This window comes from Mus pahari, chromosome 11 (assembly GCF_900095145.1).
Source record: "Mus pahari chromosome 11, PAHARI_EIJ_v1.1, whole genome shotgun sequence".
In the NCBI taxonomy this organism is placed as follows: Eukaryota; Metazoa; Chordata; class Mammalia; order Rodentia; family Muridae; genus Mus; species Mus pahari.
Window position 1 is genome coordinate 51,868,179 of NC_034600.1, and position 18,877 is coordinate 51,887,055.

The window sequence follows — 18,877 nt, forward strand, 5'->3', positions numbered from 1 at the left end:
TGGGATGAATCTCCAGTTTCTCTGGTTATTCATTGGCCATGCATATGTAGCAGATGTGCAGCTTGGTCTTCATGTGGGTTCTGAACAACTGGAGTCAGGGAACGTGGCTGTCCCAAAAGCTGTTACCTGTCCATGGGATGTGTTCTTCTAGCTGGGCTGCCTTGTGAGAGAGGAAGCTCCTAGCCTTGTAGAGACTTGAAGTGCCAGGGTTGGGGGATACTACAGGGGGCCCTCGCCCATCAGAAGAGAAGGGAAGGAGGGGATGGGAGAAGAATTGTGGGAGGGGGTGACCTGAAAGGGCAGTAGGCAGGGTGTAAAGTGAGTAAGTAAAAAAAATGAAATTTAAACTGGAAAGAAATCAAGCGGAGCAGCTGAGGAAATTGCTCGGCCATCGAAGTGCTTGCCACCCAAACGTGAGTTCCTGACTTGAGATCCGTAGCCCTCAGAGAAAGCAGCAAACTATGGTGGGACGCACATCTGTAATCCAGACAGAAGGATTTCTGGAACTTGTTAGCTAGTCGGTGTGACTGAATCAGTGAGCTCAAGGTTCAGTGAGAGACCCTCATGGCGAGCAACAGAGGAAGATAGCCATTGTCCACCTCCAGCCTCCACTCAGATGCATGTGCACATGTACCCTGTACACTGACACAGACATACACACACATACAAGTGTACACACAAAATTCAAGCCTAAAACCTCAACACTGATAACAAATCATGAGTAGCTATTTAAGCACACAAATAAACCTATCTGACATCCAATTTCTGCAGGCAAAAATAATAAGACAAAATACCAGCTCACTCTTTTTTTCTGAAATTTGGAGTGTGTGTGTCTGTGTGTGTGCATGTGCATGTGCGTGTGCGTGTGTGTGTTGTACTGTAACCTCTGACAGGGTTGACAAGAAGATTCACCTATAGTTCCCCATCCCTAGTTCACATTGAGATGGAAGATGCTCAATCATTCCACATCCCTTGTTCACTAGCATGGGCCTCTGTTGAGTTTCTGTGGGTATGTGAAATGATCAAAAGAAAAAATAATAAACTAAAAACAAACAAACAAACAAACATAAAAGTAGAGTTGCAGTGACCATCAAAAGCTTGTTTTCAGCTGCTGAAGTGCCATGGTTTCTTATATCTTTACCTCACCTACCTGTGAGGTATCAGCTGTGCGTTTAGCAAATGTCATGATGACATAAAACGATGATCTCCTTCACTTCCCCCAAATCGTGTTCTAGAATAGTTTGTCTTCCCTGGCCTTGCTCAGCGTGAGAAGTGATGCTTCTTTACGTGGCCTATCAGCGCTAGCATGCTCAGGAGAAAATAAAGAAATTAATTAAAAAGAGACTAGAGAGATGATGATATTGCATTTTAAAATATATGTTAATGGCATTCATCAATTCATAGAAAAATTAGTTAGGAGAATTAAAATACAAGGATGAAATAAATCCTAGAATTGAGAATGCACCAGATAGAACTGAAAAAAAAAATGTAAAAATGTTGAGCACCTTCCTTGAAAACTCTTAGATTGAGTATTACTGTAAAAGCTTGTAAATGTTTATTGTTTTCCCAAGCATTGTAGAGTTAATTAAATCTGCTTTATATTTTGATTGCCAAATCATTCCCTAAGCATATTTTATACTGATTACTTATCACACTGAATTCTAAAGAACTCTAGAGCTTATTTACTATACTGTAGACATGTGGTAGAGCTTAAAAACTAATATATCAGCAGTAGTAGTTAGTATTTAGTTCCCCATCTTACCCCAAACCCATTCATTCCCCATCTAAAATTCAGAATTTAAGGAGAGACTCTTGCTACATCTCCAAATCCTGGTGGACCAACTATCGTTAGCAGCAACTGAACACTGCTTCCCTGGATTAAAATTGAACTGCTCAGCGTGTACCGTCTTTTTGATTCTATGAGAAGGCCCTGGATAGTGTGAATAATGCAAATCTGTGAAGAACAGCGAGTTGATTAACTATGACATTGCCGATCTAGATTCACCTACTACAGTGTGAATTCAAACCCTCTCTTTACTGGTTTTCTGCATATGTGATTTGGGAGGATGTCAAATCCCACATAAAACTCAAGGTTCTTCGTTTGAGCTACCATGACACTACAGTGAACAGTCATGTGTCCACACTTATATTCAAAGATACCTTGATTCAGAAGTAACTGTGTTCTTAGTATCATACACTTTGTTCTTAAAATGACTATGGAAGTTGCATGTGACAAGTTATATTTATATTCAGAGGCTGTCAAATAATAATAATGTAATAATAATAAACTGAAATTTTTGCTTATTCACAGAAGATCTTGTGCTTGTTGCCCTAGATGGCATGGTAGAAATCCAGTGACACTGAGGATTCTATACCAGGGGAAACCAAAGACACATGGAGAAGGTACATGCTCTGACATAAAGGCCAGACTCAGCCCTGACCTTAGTCCAGACGTCAACTATTTGAAGGAAGAAGACCCCAAATATTCATAAAGTCCAGATGTTTGAAACACCTGATGTTGGAGTCTTTCTCTAGGTGCCTGAAGCAGAGGCAGCTCACTTCAGTGTCCTCATTCCAAATTCCTAATTCACAGAGCCCACGAGAGGTACAGAGTAACTGTTGTTTTATACCAGTGAGTTTAAATTGACCTGCTGTATAGCAACAGGCAGACAATCGAAAACAGTTGTGTAAGGAGTGTCTCTGTTTTTAGGACTCATATAATGCAGTCACATAGGTTAAGTAAAGGGAATAGAATGTCCATCTCATACTGGAGTGGTTCCGAAGAAAGAAAATATATATATATATATATATATATATATATATATATATATATATATATAATATCATAGATCATATATTATATAAATAAAATACAAAAGGTATGTATGTTTTTCTACACACACACACACACACACACACACACACACACAAATACAGACAGAGAACTGATGAATCTGAATCAATCCTACATGGAGCTATTTGAATTACTTTGGAAATATTTTTGCAAGTTAGAAAGTATCTAATAGTAAATTAAAAAGAGAACCCATGAGTTTTCAATCATAACATGAATAGAACGCCATATCTGTGGAAAATCATAACTAACAACCTGAACCAATGTCCAATTTCTGCTAAGCCAGACGGTATAGACTGCCTAGTTCTATCTTTATGCAGGCTGGCCTCGAACTCAGAAATCTGCCTGCCTCTGCCTCCCGAGTGCTGGGATTAAAGACGTGTGCCACCACACCCGGCTCGGAAAAAGGACATAATCTTAGTAAAATAAAGTTTTTCATCTCAGAGTAACAGATAAGAATCACAAGGACACTGTGGTTTTATACAGAATATGGGATATGTTTTCATGTGTTCTTTGTGGAAAACAAATGGCTTTGCAGCTACAAGACCCAATCACAGCTCTAGATCACAACACCTGTTTGTATCATTATTTAGAGGTTGATAGGCACCCAATAAACTGTCCTGGGACACTCAGCACTAAATGAGTTGTCTCAGTCAAATCCCTCCCATTGGGGCTCAGGGAACCCCGTAGAAGAGGAGCCAGAGAAAGTGTAATAGCCAGAGGGGCTGGAGGACACCATAGCTCTCAATCACCACGGTCAGCGTTCATATAAACTCTCAGACTGAAGAAACATGCCTAGCAACAGCGTGGGTCCAGATGGAGTCCTTTAACTGAAAGGAGAAACGGACAAGCCCTTATCCCTAACCCAGAAACAGTCTCCGACTGAAAAACACTTGCAAATGAAAATTTAATTTTCTCCCAGGGAATCTCACTGGGGAAACAAACCAATTGTAAGGGAGGGCTGCATATCCAGCTGCAGACAGTCAACAGAAAACGAACTCAATATCTTTGGCAGTTCCTAGTCTCACAATGTCGTTCAGGGCTCCTCTTTTAATCTTATTTTTTATTTATTTTTTTTTCTCTTTTTTTGCCCTTTGCATATGTATTATGGTTTCTAGTTTAGTATGTTTATGAGATTTCTGAGTGTATGAATGAGTGGGTCTCTGAACCTTTATATGTTTCTTGTGACTTTTCTTGGGCTCTTTTTCTCTGTTTGTTTTGTAGTATACCGACATGTTAATTTTTGTTCTATAATTATATCATATCATATAATCATATCATATCGTATTCCCCGAGAAGCCTGTTTGTTTTCTAATGAGAGACAGAAAGGAGTGGATCTAGAGAGCAGGAGAGGTGGGGGAACAACTAGGAGGGATAGAAAGAGGGGAAACCTTAATCAGAATATATCATACGAAAAAAGTGTAATTTCAATAAAAGGAAAAACCATCTTGTATCCTCTGGCTGCACTTTGGGCTGCTGGCGCTACGCCGAGCATTGAGGATCTCAGCCCAATTGTGCACAAGCCTATACTTCGGGATCCTGAGTGGACAGGTTGACAGGAGAGCTATGAGGCTGTTTCCTTTATGGAGTTGCTGACTTATTATGATCTATACACCCATTTTACACACAGCTAGAAATTTCATTTTCCATATTGCTGTGTGACCTTTTGCTCTTTTTTGCAAAGAGCGCCTACGGTTTTTGGAGCACTATACTGTTTACTTTCTGTTCTCAAAAGGAAAGTTGAAACAGGAACAAAAGGGGGTGGAGTCTTTTTGGGGGGTGGGGTGGGTCTCTTCTGCCAATATGAGGTCAGCTTAAACCAATGATCATCAGATCAGACATGTTTTCGTGGACCATGGGCAACTGAAGGGGGGGGCAAGGAAGGAAGGTGGTCCACTGGGCTTCAGCTCCTGAGAGCAGTCATTTATCATCACAAGATGTGCATCTCATTAGCACTAAGAAAGTTCTGATTGCCCCTCTATTTTCATATTGTGCTCGGTTTTCTATGGCTACAGTAACAAAGCAGCTCAAAACAACCCACTTGTTATTTTTATTTTTTTTGGTATGGTAGGAAAGGGTCAAAAATAGATCTTGTTGGGGGTAAAAGAAAGTTACCAACAAAACTGCATTCTTTTTTGGAGTCTCTAGAGAATAGATCCTTTGCTCATGATCACTCCCAATCAGACACCATCTCCATTTCTTGACTCATAAGTCTCTTTCTTTTTTTTAAAGATTTATTTATTTATTATGTGTAAGTACACTGTAGCTGTCTTCAGACATAGCAGAAGAGGGCATCAGATCAGATGTGAGCCATCATGTGGTTGCTGGGATTTGAACTCATGACCTTTAGAAGAGCAGTCGGTGATCTTAACCCCTGAGTCATCTCTCCAGCCCTCTTTCTTTGTCCAACCTCAGCATCTGTCACACATCTATCTACTCTACGTTTTTGTTTTGTTTTGTTTTGTCTTCTTAATTTGTCTCACCAGAACCTGTGTGGTTATACAAAAATATAGCCAGAGAATCCAGGATAATTTTCCAAATTTTAATCACCTCTCCATTCTCTTTTGCCATGAATGTGTATTCCCAGGTTCTGGGGACAGAAAGATGTATTTGGGGCAGTATGAGGTGTTTACTGAAAAATTCTCCATTGCAATAGACTACAGATCTTGGAATTCTTTTTTTTTTTTTTTTAAAGATTTATTTATTTATTATATGTAAGTACACTCTAGCTGTTTTCAGACACTCCAGAAGAGGGAGTCAGATCTTGTTAAGGATGGTTGTGAGCCACCATGTGGTTGCTGGGATTTGAACTCTTGACCTTTGGATGAGCAGTCGGGTGCTCTTACCCGCTGAGCCATCTCACCAGCCCTTGGAATTCTTTAAAATTAATTATGAACCATTTCTGAGGCAGAAGACTAAAATCATTCCTAGCAAAACTGAAGCTATTCTGATAGCTTGATTGCAGTGGTCCCTTGATGTGAGATGAGCCCACAGTTCCAAGAATCCCCAGAATCATACTAGATGGACTACCCTTCTCCGTCAATTTTATTGTGCATTATTTTTGATTCTCACTCCACAGAGGGAAGCACAGCAGTAAGAAGTTACAGCGGGGGGAAAATAATTTAACATAAATCTTCATTGTCTGAGTCTCAGGTTAACATAACAGAATATATTCATCAGTGCTGCTTCAGTAAGGTGTTATGTTCCTCCTCCACCAACTGATCAAAAGGCAAAGCCATGTGAGAAAGAAGAGCCTGGGTGCTGACTGGCTACAGTCACAGAAGGGGGTTGATAGTGAATGCCTTAATCTGAGTACCGTAATACGATGGACACAGCGAGCTTCAAACGTTCCACTACTACTCTCTCGGCAAATGAAGGAGCTTGAATTAATTAGTTTTTATTTTGGCTTTCCTGGAGGTTACAAACCACAACTGGCTGACTTGTTGGTTTTTGAACTTGTGAAAAATTAGTATGTGGAGATTTAAAAGCAAGACGAAGATGGAGGGATGGCATGCTCAGTATGCAATATATTTTATTAAAATCACACAAAATATGTGTGCTCACCCCATAGCTAAGAACCACAAGAAAAGGGTTCAGACAAAGCCAAAGTCCCCCTGGAAGGCATCGTCTGAAGAACTTAAAGGTCTCCCACTAAGCACATATCTTAATAGTTTCCACTACCTCCTAGCTATACCCAATGCAGGGACCAAGTCTTCAACATAGGGACAGATAGTGACCCATGCGCCTGGCGATCATGAAAATCATTTGGAAATCTTTATAAATATACTGCTTTCAACATGCCACCTCAGACCTACTAAAATAGAACCTTAGAACCTGAATGTACAGGGTCTTACTGCTTCCATATGTTAGCCTAGGTCTTGTCCTAGCAGCTTCTAGCCTCCTTAAAATCTAATCTAGGCCTACAATGCTTTCAGCCTCTGAGACTTACTGCTGAATAAGCTCACCCTTTCTAGTTCTTTCTGAAGTCTAGCTGGCTGGTTCAACTCAGCTGTTTGGGCTCAAAAATTCTCTTAACCTTACTGATTCAATCTGCCTTCTCTCTGGACCGCCGACTCAATTTGCCCTGCTGGCCTCAAACTAACTCTGGCAGTCTGTTCTAATCTTCTGGCTCCTTCTGATTCTCTGGCTAGTTCTGTCTTCACTTGTGTGGAGCTTAGACTCTCTCTGCAGCCTGTCTCTTTATCACTGTCCCAGGAAAATGGCCTCTTCTCCCTGCACTGCCCCTTAAGCAGTTTCCCTTTCCTCTTTTCCTGTGAGAGTTGGGCACATCCTAGTCCGTCAAACCTTTCTCCGATCCATCACATTGTCTGCCACTCAATTAGACATCACTTTCAAACTGGGTGCTTCCTTCTACAAACTAACTTTACTCTTATTGTCTGGAAATAAAGATATGTGCTAAGAGTGTGTCTGTATTCCAGCCATAGGGATTACAGATGTGTGCTAAGGGCTGAGCCACACCACAACTAGAAACAGGTGTTTCTGATAGATAGCACAATATTGGTTTTCACGGTGTGATAAAATAACCTGCAACACGTGCATAGGGATACAATAAAATCTCAATGAAGACAAAGAAGGCAAGCACAACTTGCAGTGTCTGCCTGCTTATTCTGAATCCTTAAACATTCACCCTAGTCCAAACTCCATCCCTTATCCATCGCCTCCCACCCATGTTAAAACCTCTATGCCTATTTTTAGTTTCTGCTGATATAGTCAGATCACAAGCTGCCAATACCTTTTTTTTTTTTTCCTAAAAATTTACTACTTTGAAATTCATGTCTGGGCTGGAGACCTGACCCAGCGGTTCAGAGCATGCACTGCTCTTTCAGAAGTCCTGAGCGTGGTTCCCACATCGAACATCTTCCAAACACCTGTAACTCCAGCCCTGAGGGATCTAATCTGACATCCACAGTTCCTGTGCTCACATACACGTCATACACGTAGTTTAAAATAATAAAATAAATCCTAATAAATGCCATGGCCTCCTTCTCTACCCTTGTCCATTGTATTGGCTAACTCTATCTTCAGCTTTAGATTCTGAAATCACACCTACTCCTTAGAAAAACTGTTTCATCCCCACGCAGTATCCCCACAATGTTTATTGTTGAAGATTACTAAAGAATAGAGGAAAAATTTAAAAAGGAAATGGCAGGGGTGGTGATAGGGAGATTGCTACAACAAATGTGTCAAGTTAGGGATGTGTGAGTTATAATTCAAGTTAGTATTTCTCCGAATGGAAATCATCTGCACCACAATATACCTTAAATAGTCCTGTGCCACATGAACTCTGCATACTTCTCTCTGGTCCCCCAAACGATAATGAGGTAGCATTTCTTATTTAATCGATGCAATTTAATCAGAACAATTTAAATCCACAAACCACCACTTTTATACATAAGAACGAATAACTAAACCAAGCACTGTAATTATTGATAAAGTTTACACCCACTCTGACAGCGATTGTGACCCATGAAAATCAGCAAAAATGTGTTCTTCACAGGCATTACTACTTGAGGCATTATTTAAACAATAGTAATAATAATAATATATTTACCATTTACTAAACAATAGGCATATAGCAAACTTTGCATGGATTAATACACTTAAACCTATCTGTAACTTTGAGATAAATAAATTCCATGATTTTAAACTTGTGAAAACTAAACACAAATGATCCAAGGGCATAGGACTATAAGAATATCCTTTGTTATTACGAGATATCTACCTAATCTAAGTCTCTAGATACAGAACCAAGGAATTCTTATTTTTAGCTAGATCTCCATTCTGTCAACTTCGTGAAAGCAACCCTTGAATACATTAGAACAGGAAATAAGATGATTGCAATTGTCAAGTATACAGTTAACTCTTTGCCTAAGAGAAGAGTCTAGCTTGAGGGAAGGAAAAATCAACAATTCTAAGACTCACTAGTGGACTCTCTTAGAATAAGTCCATGAAGATAAAGAAGGTCTCACCAAGGCAGACAATTTTCAGAACAAAAGGACTGATATCAATATGTGCTGAAGACAAAACACAGCAGAGTCATTCATCAAGCATTGCCCATTGTCAGGTACTACGTCCATTTTTATGTATAATGATCTTGATGGTGAGTAAATTCTATATGGATAATTTGTTATTATCTTAGGCCCACCTGAAGTTGAAAACTGCACATTATCATATCCAGAGGGTGTCACTAACTAATACATAATTACAGAAGCACTATAGATTATACCTCAACCCACAAAGTCTCAAAGAATGCTCAAAGACAGCCCTACATTCTTCAAAACAAAGCCATAGCTGCAGCTCTCACATGGCCATAGCCATGTCCCTGTTTTCATGTCCTCTGGCATCTGTGCTCTGGCCCTTCTGTGTCTGTCATGGATGCAAAGTAAATGCAGGTCAGTAAATAGGTTTTCTGGACAACAGACATTCATGTGTTTCTTTCTTGGATACATTATGGCTCTAAGTTACTGTCTCATCTAAGCTTTGGAATTCATCTTTCATAACTCAGATTGATCCACAATTAGACTTTTTTGAGAACACTGCAGGTATTCATGATTTGCCTCAGACATTTCAGGGGGAACAGGGAGCTGGAAATGCCAGTAAAATTATGATTGATTTCTGTCCTAAATTGCCAGGAGTTAGCATTGTGAAAAGCAACAAGCAAGACTGGGTGCTTAATGACCTCAGAGGATCACATTCTCTAGTAATACACTGATCAAGACAGGGGAAGCTCATCCTCTGCTGAGAGCCCTCATTTAACTTCACCCAAGGGTGACAGATATGAGGAGCTGGCATTCTCAGATCTGAACCACTGGAGCACCTGAGCCACTGCCCACATGTGCATGCATGAATTGTTCTATCAAAGTACAGAGAGATGGGATGGGAAGTCGAAGGTAAGGATGGGAGGATCCTTCTCTGAGAACACAGCCCACTAGCTGAATGCTTCTTTCACTGAATGTTTGCTAGGAAAATTGCCAATAAAATGTGTGCATTGATGGCCATATGTGGTACATATGTGATTATACGTATTACCATGTCATGGTAGGAAACATACTTTTCTCATATGTTCCTTATTTTGAGCCATATGTTAAATATGAAGTGGAAAATCTCCAGTTTTCTAGGTAAACGTATAAAATAACCTTTCCAAGCACAGTAGTGGCCTGTCTTGAATTCTGAAACAGCTCATTTCAATCTATAAAATGAGAGAAAATCTTTGCTAACCCTTTAACAAAGTGTCAATATCTAGAATAGGACAAGGGCTCAAAATTTTAAACAAGAAATCCAATAACTCAATAAATAAATAGGCTAATGGCTAAACAGTACTCAAAAAATTAATACACACGAAGAATAAACATAAGGAAAATGCTCAAGTTCACTAGCTGTCAGAGAGGTGCAAATCAAAACTACATTGAGAGTGCATTACAGCCCAGTCAGAATAGCAAACATGTAGAAAACAAAAAGTAGCACATGTACACACTACTACAGACACATGAAGCCCTTATAAATCACCTAATAAAAATGCAAGCTAACCCAGGCTCTATGGAAATCAGTAGAACAGTATCAAGACGACTAAAGGCAGATCTGCCATATGACCCAATTACACTACTTGGTTATTTCTCCAAAAGACACCAGCTCTTTATGTCACAAAGATACTTGCACATTGATGGTTCTCCCAGCCCTGCTCACAGCAAATCACTGATAGGACTAGCCTAGGTGTCCAAAGACTGAAGAATGGACAAAGCAAAAGTGGCTTATAGAGTGTAGAACAGTTTTCAGTCAAAAGCAAGAATGAACTCAGCTTGTTTGCAAGAAACTAGATGCAACTGGGTTTATCTCACTTGTGAGTCCTAGGTTTTATATAGATATATAAAATTATGCCAGTGCGTGACATAAAGGTAGGAGCAGAACTGATTAGGGGAACAAGGGGGTCTGTCTGTGAGAAGGAGAAATATAGAACTGGAAAGGTTGGGTGGAGCACAGGAGAGAGAAGAATATGATAAGCATACAATATATGCTAGGCTTAAGATATCCTAAGGTAACACAGTGCCACAGACAATGAATATGAATAACACAAAAAGAAAAAGAAAACAAGTCTTTTAGACTTTGAAGAATGAGGAGAGATGAGAACATTTTTGAACTGTCTTAACCCAGTACCTAGAACAACAATAATTTGAGTCTATAAACATTCAAGGACTAAAATATTTCAGAATAAAAACATAAATTTATTTTGGCAAAACTTAAGCACATTTGTAAGGGAAAACTGTAAGCTTTGCTAAGTGCCAATAGCTATGGGGAAGGAAGTTATGATAAAAATGTTCTTCGTATATCTCAAAATAATTTTGTGCAAAGTTTTACATGGCAAATGCTAAAAGTATACTTAATAGCCTTGTATTAAAACAAAGAAATATTAAAGTGAAAAATAAATTTTGATCATCCACTAATGAATCAAAATTTCCCCAATATATTAAAGCTCAATTTATCTACTTATTCACTAATTCAACAGCTATTCAGTCAATAAAATTTTACTAAAAGAATTCTTAAGACCATGTAATTTTCATTGTCAAAAAGTATTAGCTTATCTTCATTGTCGTAGGAGACAAAATGTAAATTAATGATTATTAATAGTAAATTACAAACTACAAACGATGTTCTAAGGAGAAAGAATGCTGGGTGGGATAGAGAATGATGGCTGCTAGTGTTGGGGATCAGCTGTGCACTGACCACTCTAACACCAGTCTCAGGTATGGTGACAATTTACTGAATGCTTGATTCAGGATGATCAATCAGGATCACCAAAAAAAGAAGAAAAAAAAAGGACTTGGGAGCCTAATTGTGACACCAGTCTGTTCTCAGGGCAGGGGTTTTTTTATTAGGAAAAAAACAGGTTCAACGGTTTAAAAGGCAAGAAGGGGAGTGGTCCAACATTTTGGCTAGCTAGACAAGTATTAAGCTGACTGGTCCTAGTTGAACAAGAGGGGTAGTGGACAGGTAGCAAGCAAGGGAATTTCAGAGCATTGAGATAACAGAGCAAAAGTAATACCACCATAATGTCTTGGCTTATTAGTAGTGTTTTTTTAGTGTCAGTTAAAGTAGTAACTTCGAAATAACATGGAGGTTAAATGCAAAATGGCTGCAGTTACGTCAGACCATATCAATGACGAGTATAGAAAACCTACTTTAAATAGGAGTCAGCGACTTCCTGAAGAAGGAGACACATTCCAGCTAAGAAATGAAGGTTTGGAAGGCAGACACAGAAGCCTTGGGAAGACAGTGTGAAAGAGCATGTAGGAGAACATCAGGTGAAAAAGAATTGGAGACTGTTTCCAAGAAATGAATCTAATTTGGCTTCTGCTGTAACATAGGTGAGAGACCAATATGGCACTGAATACAAAAATCCAGAGAAATTTTTAAAACATATATTTAGGTTACAAGACTGTTCCAGAAGAAACAGGAAATGAAGAGCTAACAGCTCAAAGAACTTTTGAGGGAGGTACTGAGAATCTGCCACAGACCCCTGGGACAAATAAAGAAGCTGGCATAGCCTAGAAGTTATGAATCGAGATAGGCATTGGCACCTGCCACAAGTAGGGAACAGAAGAACCAGAAGAACCAGAGGGATTGCTTGATTATAAAGATCTGCTGTGATAGAACTGGAAGAGTGAAGTGTCTCAGGGCTATGAAGATTTCCCCCTTCAAAACACTGAATTCAATGATGCCAACCAGAAGCCTGAAGCATACATACATACATACATACATACATACATACATACACACACACACACACATACACACGCACACACACACAAACACTGTGTGTGTGTGTGTGTGCATGTGTGTACAATAACAACTAAAGGAAAAAAGGACATTATTTTGATAGTGAACCATTGGGGGGAGTAAATGAGTAGGGTGGGGGAGGGAAATGATGTAATTATATTTTAATTTTTAAAATTTTGAGCTGCTCTTGCCATCTGAAAATAAAGAACATCCAAGCCTTAAGAGGTCTGGAGATAGCCTGGCACAGCCCCAAGGCAAGAGACAGCCCCAGGAGGCAGCTATTGAGAGTAAGACAGTCAGACAAGCTGATAAGTGCAAATTACAAGGTCTGGCACAGTCACTGAAATGAATAGTTCAACTCCCAATGCCCTGAAGTGGATCTCATCAATTGAGCATAGTTTGGAAGTTTGTTGACCCTGATCTAAGGTCAGTGGGTGGGAGATCAGCGTATCTACTGCTCATTGCTCTTGAGCCAGAGAACTCAGAGCTGCGTGTACCCACCAGCCTGGTTAATACCTAGTACATCTTAGAGCTGGAGAGATGGATGGCTCAGAAGTTAAGAGCACACAGCTTCCTGTACTCTAGTTCCAGGAGATCCAATCCTTCTTGTGAATTTTGCTGGCTCTGCACATATGTGGTAAACATACAAACAAGTAGGTGCATGCATGTATACATAAATAATAATCAAAGAAAAATTTAAAATACTTACTAACTCTTAGATGACTAAACACAAGTTCCCTGTGTCTTGGCTGTATCCCCCTCTCACATATCCAGCTCACAGAAGGCAATACGACCAGTAAAGGCCCCTGGAGACAAAAAATGGCAATCAATAAACAGAGGACTGCTCTGCTAGACATCTGACAATGTTCCAATAGAGGCTCAATACCGGCATAAATGACAGGAAAGAAATTATTCCAAGGAGTCCTCAATCTTAAATCATCATCACTAACCTCATGAAAATAGGGCAATGCTAACTGAACTTAATAGGCATCTATCTATCTATCTATCTCTCATCTATCTATCTATCATCTCTATCTATCTAGTATCTCTATCTTTGTGTGCACATTATATATGTACCTCGTTATGTATAATATAGATTTAAAATAATTATAGAACAGTTCATTAATTCAAGGCATGGGAAGCGTTAGAAGAGGAAGAGAGATGGGTGTAACTGATAGATAGATAGATAGATAGATAGATAGATAGATAGATAGATAGATAGATAGATAGATAGATATAGATATAGATATATAGATATATAGATATATAGATATAATATGCATGTACAAACTTCTCAAATAAAATTTTTTTTAAAAAAATAGCCTACAAATTCAACTTTCTCTGATTGCTCCTGCGTATGACTGGCTGTTTCAAAGACCTGAAAAGAAGTTGGTCCAATATTATTACTGCTTCTCCTCTTTTGCTTCTCCTTCCCTCCCTCCTCTCCTTCCTCTCCCTCCCTTTCCTCTTCTTCCTCCTCTTTTTTCTCCTCCTTCTTCTTCTTCCTTACAATCTATACAAATGGTGTTTATAGTTTTTTTTTAAAGTGGCAAGTGTCACAAGCCACTAATAACCCAAGTTAATTAGAGTGAAGATACTTTAAAACAGTGTAAAAACCTTTCCAGCTCTTGGTCCTTTGATAGTTCTTTAATCGACTTTTTTTTTCCTTTGATAGTTAAAAATTTGTGTCGGTAAGACAACATTTGCAGTAGTAGATATTTTAATATGGAAATTGTATAAAATTTTATTCTTTATTTCCATATACCATCTACATTCCCTTAGCTAATTTGAATAATGGAACTTAAATGGCATCTACAGAGATATAAATATACATACAGGATAAAATGATACAGATAATAGATCCTGGAGTCTGCTGGTCAGTCAACTTGAAAACCTTGATTGGTAGGGGAAGGGGAGGTTGGTGGCGAGGATGATCATGGGAAAGAAGATGCAAGAGACAGATATGGGAAGGCTGTTGGTCAGTACCATGACAGCAGTGAGTGTATTTTTTCAATGTCCTTTAAAGGCAAACAGCAGAAAGCATGACCAATTCCATGAACAATGACCACAGATGCTTACATGGCAAGTTCATGGTACACAGTACGTTTGAATTCCTTCAAGCTTGAACAGTATCTCAAGGATGTATGTGTAAGTGGAGAAACTTGGCAGGATATAACGCCAAGTCTTAATTGAAAACAAAGGTATCAGCAGACTCATTCATGATTAATCACAAGCAAGACATCAGCCAAAGTTAACTCTGGATGTGCTCCCCACATGTAAGTATAAAGTGCTCTTTGACACACACATAAAGTCATGTTTTCATATCAACCTGCTCTTTTTCTGTGAACAATAAATCTTAAGGTCCTTACCTTATCAGTAAGTTGCTTACCCTTTTTGAAGTGTATGAATGTCACAAATTGAATTGTGCTCCCCCACGAAGGAATATTAAGTTCTATCTCTTCTGAAATAGAGTACTTAAAGATATTACAAAGTTAACACTAGCTCACACTAAATTAGCAGATGACAAAGGTCATGTCTTAGGAGTAACAAAGATGCAGACATGGAAAGAAGGATGCTGTGGTGATAGAGATGAACATCTAGGTGCAGTTACAAGCCACAGGCTAGTAACTACATATATATAATATAATTATAAACAATATAATATATATATTGTTTCAATCCTCCTGTTGGACAGGACTTTGTTACAGCAACGGCAGCTGGAAAGCCCCAAGTTGAACAGTCTTCCTAGCTGTCTCATTCACATATGATTTCTATGCCCAGGGATGTCATGACTCATACCAAATCAGTCAACACTTCCATAATGTGTTACCAATAGAGGAATGGTCTTTATGACTCAGGTGGTTTTATGTAAGACAGAAAAGTAAAATTCAAGTGATTTTTATTTATCTTCTCAAGAACAGTGGCCGAGGGGAGGTACGATTCCTTCATTGTGGGGAGACAGCTCTTTTAAATCCCTGATGTGCATTTTAACTGATGCTCTCACAACCTCATTATATAAAAATAGGACAGTGCCAAATTTCAGACCTGAATAATGTATATGTTCATGTTTAAAGGAAATCATTTTTATATATTGAAGGCGTTTGTTTAAAATATTTTCAATAAAATCTTCGGGACAGAAATTTTTATTCCAATTACTTTTTAAGATAAATTGGTTCATCCCATGATACCCCATGATATTTCATGATATATTGTTTTGTAGCTTTTTTTACTTACCATGTTTTACATATTTTTCACAAAGAAATACAACATACAATGACCATATTTTTTCCTCTCTAAAAATTGCCTTATCACTAGAATTTAACAGGCAACCATTCTTTGGTCATTACAAATGATTCAGTGTTAAGCCTCGTTGAAAATAAATTTTTCACAACTCTTAGTTTGTTCTGATGGTTAATATTGATTGCCAACATAACACAGTCTGGATTAATTAAAGAGGTCAGGCCTCTGAGCATGCCTAAGAAGAACTGAATGTTTAGATTAAGTTAAATGAGGTAAGAAGAGCCACACTAAAGGTAGCCAGTACCATTCCTTGGATGGGATCCTAGACTGACTGGAAGTGAGTTGGGTGTGAATAGCGCTCTCTGGTCTCTGAGGGGGGGATGCAGTGGGACCAGTCCCTATGGCCATGTCTTCCATCGAGGAATGTAGTCCCTAAAACTGAAGCCAGAAGAATCCCTTCGTTTCTTGTTTCTCAAAACAATGAGAAAGCACCTATGACATACATTTAAGAATAACATTTTTATAATTGAGGCTTTAGGCACAGACATATATGTTCAATAGTATACAAATGGTAAATGGGCATAGAAAGCAGCTGATTGTCATCAATCATTAGAGAATATGAAATGAAAACAGAAGATACTGCTAACCACTGAAAGCCAGTGAAACATCAAATTCTCCCAAGGAAAGGAAGCAGCAGTGACTCTCATCTGTTACTTTTACGAATGCAAAACAATGTAGCCATTTTGGGAGACGGAGTAGCAGTTTCTTACAAGCCCTGGGACATGGAGTTCTAATCTTCCCATAGAATCAGAATTCTTGGTATTTTAAAAGGCACTCATTTGTACTCAAATGCCCAGCTTTCTCCTCCCCACAGTAATCAGCATCTTTCACATTATTTCTGCACTGAAACACTTTCCACTGTTGTGTCAACCCAGGAGAACAAGACAGGAAGTACTGAAGGCCATTGATTAGTTGTATTCATCTCTCAAAAACAAGCATATAATGTTCAAATGAAGCAATAATTTATACATTCTGAGCACTATTAAATTTTGTTTTTTCTAATTATGTGCTATTAGGGAATAAAATATAATTGATGCTGCTTTGACGAGCCAATAATCAAAAAGAACCTTCAGTTATCCATCTCCAACTGCTGGCCAAAGCTGGAATCAATAAATGGTGACCCAAAACCCAAAGACGACTAAAGGATTGGGAATATTTGTCATTGTAGTTACAGAAAATTTTAGGAATTATCTAAGGTTGGCAAATGCTTTGTATGCATTAAATTAATGAAGAGACACTAAAAAATGACACATTGTAAATGCTGCTCCTTAAAAAAAAAAAACAAAAAAAAAAAACTCACAACAATAAAAAAGCGAAATGGTGACCAAATAAAAGGCAAAGGAAGAACCAGCCAGATTACAGATTCAGTGAGCTCTGCTACCTGCAGTGCCTCACTTTTCTTCTTATTAAACTCAAGCTACGTTGTCAGAAATGTTGCTAACCTCCTAGAGAGATGAAGACTCACAACTCCAAATAGAGACTTAAGGAGTACCAACTATCTTGCCATAAGAATGGAAGAATATATTGTCCAAAATATAATAAAAATTCCTAGAATGAAGAGTCCAAACATTTTATAGTAAGTATGATACTTATGTGAGTGTAAAGAAATAAATTCAGAATGCAAAAAAATAATAATTCATAATTTTGAAATACATAATTAAAAGCAAGATTAGAATTATCAGATTTATTACTTAAGTTGATAAAAGCACAAGAGATAAGTAATTGGATACATCTAAAAACAGAACTGGTGAATTCTAAGAATGTTAGAAGCTGTCCTGATTAAACAGGAAGAGGTAGCACACAACTATAAGAAGAAAGGAGAAGAGATGGAAACTGAATTATCAGTGATGATACTGAGGTAGTAAAAATTAATGACAGGAATTTCAAAAGCAGAAGGAAAAGCAATGAGGAGATATTAGAAAATAATTTTTGTAGTTTCTCTGGAGTTAACTTAATAACTCCCCTACTGAAAGAACACAGAGCCTTCCCTGTAGGCAAAACTAAAGAAGCAAGCATGATGTCATTTTCAGTAGTTTTTCCTCTGTGTGCATATAATTTAATGAGATAGCACTACATTTGCAATTTTGTATCCTGTCATTCTGAGTTCACATAAAAGATGGTGTTCTACCAGAAGGCACAGTAAACCATTTCAGTTAATAAAATATTGAACTGTTTCCCTGGTGTTTGAAAATGACTCCTGTGCTGTCTTGCTGTTAGTCCCTAGCAAATTTCCCTTGTCTAGCACCTGGACAACTTGAGGGAGCTATGTCTGACACTATCAGAAAGTTCCAGAACACTGTTCCAGAATCATTAACCAGCATCCAGTCTGATAATTCAACACCTGTACTATACAAGGTAATAAATATTTACACTCATGTGATTCATATTTTAAATGATCATGATGGCCATGATTTATTCAATTACCCATTTGTTATTTAAGAAACATGTTTACTTTCTTTTTTCTTCTCCCTCCACTCCTCCCAGCTCCCCCTCAGCTCTGCTCTCCCAAGACCCTCTCCCCCTCCATTTCCTCTTCAGGAAAGAGCTCACTTCCAAGAGACGGACATCCAAACACAACAAAACAAGATACACCAAGACAAAAGCTGGACAAGGTAACCCATCAGGAGAAAAAACAAGCCAAGAGCACACAAAAGTCGTAGATATGCCCACTCCCACAATTAGGAATTCCACAAAAATACAAAGCTAATAGTCATAAAGCAGACACTGAGGACTTGGTGCAGACCCATGCAAGCCCCATGCTTCAATTGATGGGCAATAAATAAATACATAAAGAAATAGAATAACAAGATGATTCCTAATGATATCCTTCTACACTCATAGATCAGTGCCTTGTCTAGTCACCATCAACGAGGCTTCCTCCAGCAGCAGGTGGGAGCAGGTGTATAAACCCACAGACAGACATTTTGGATGCAG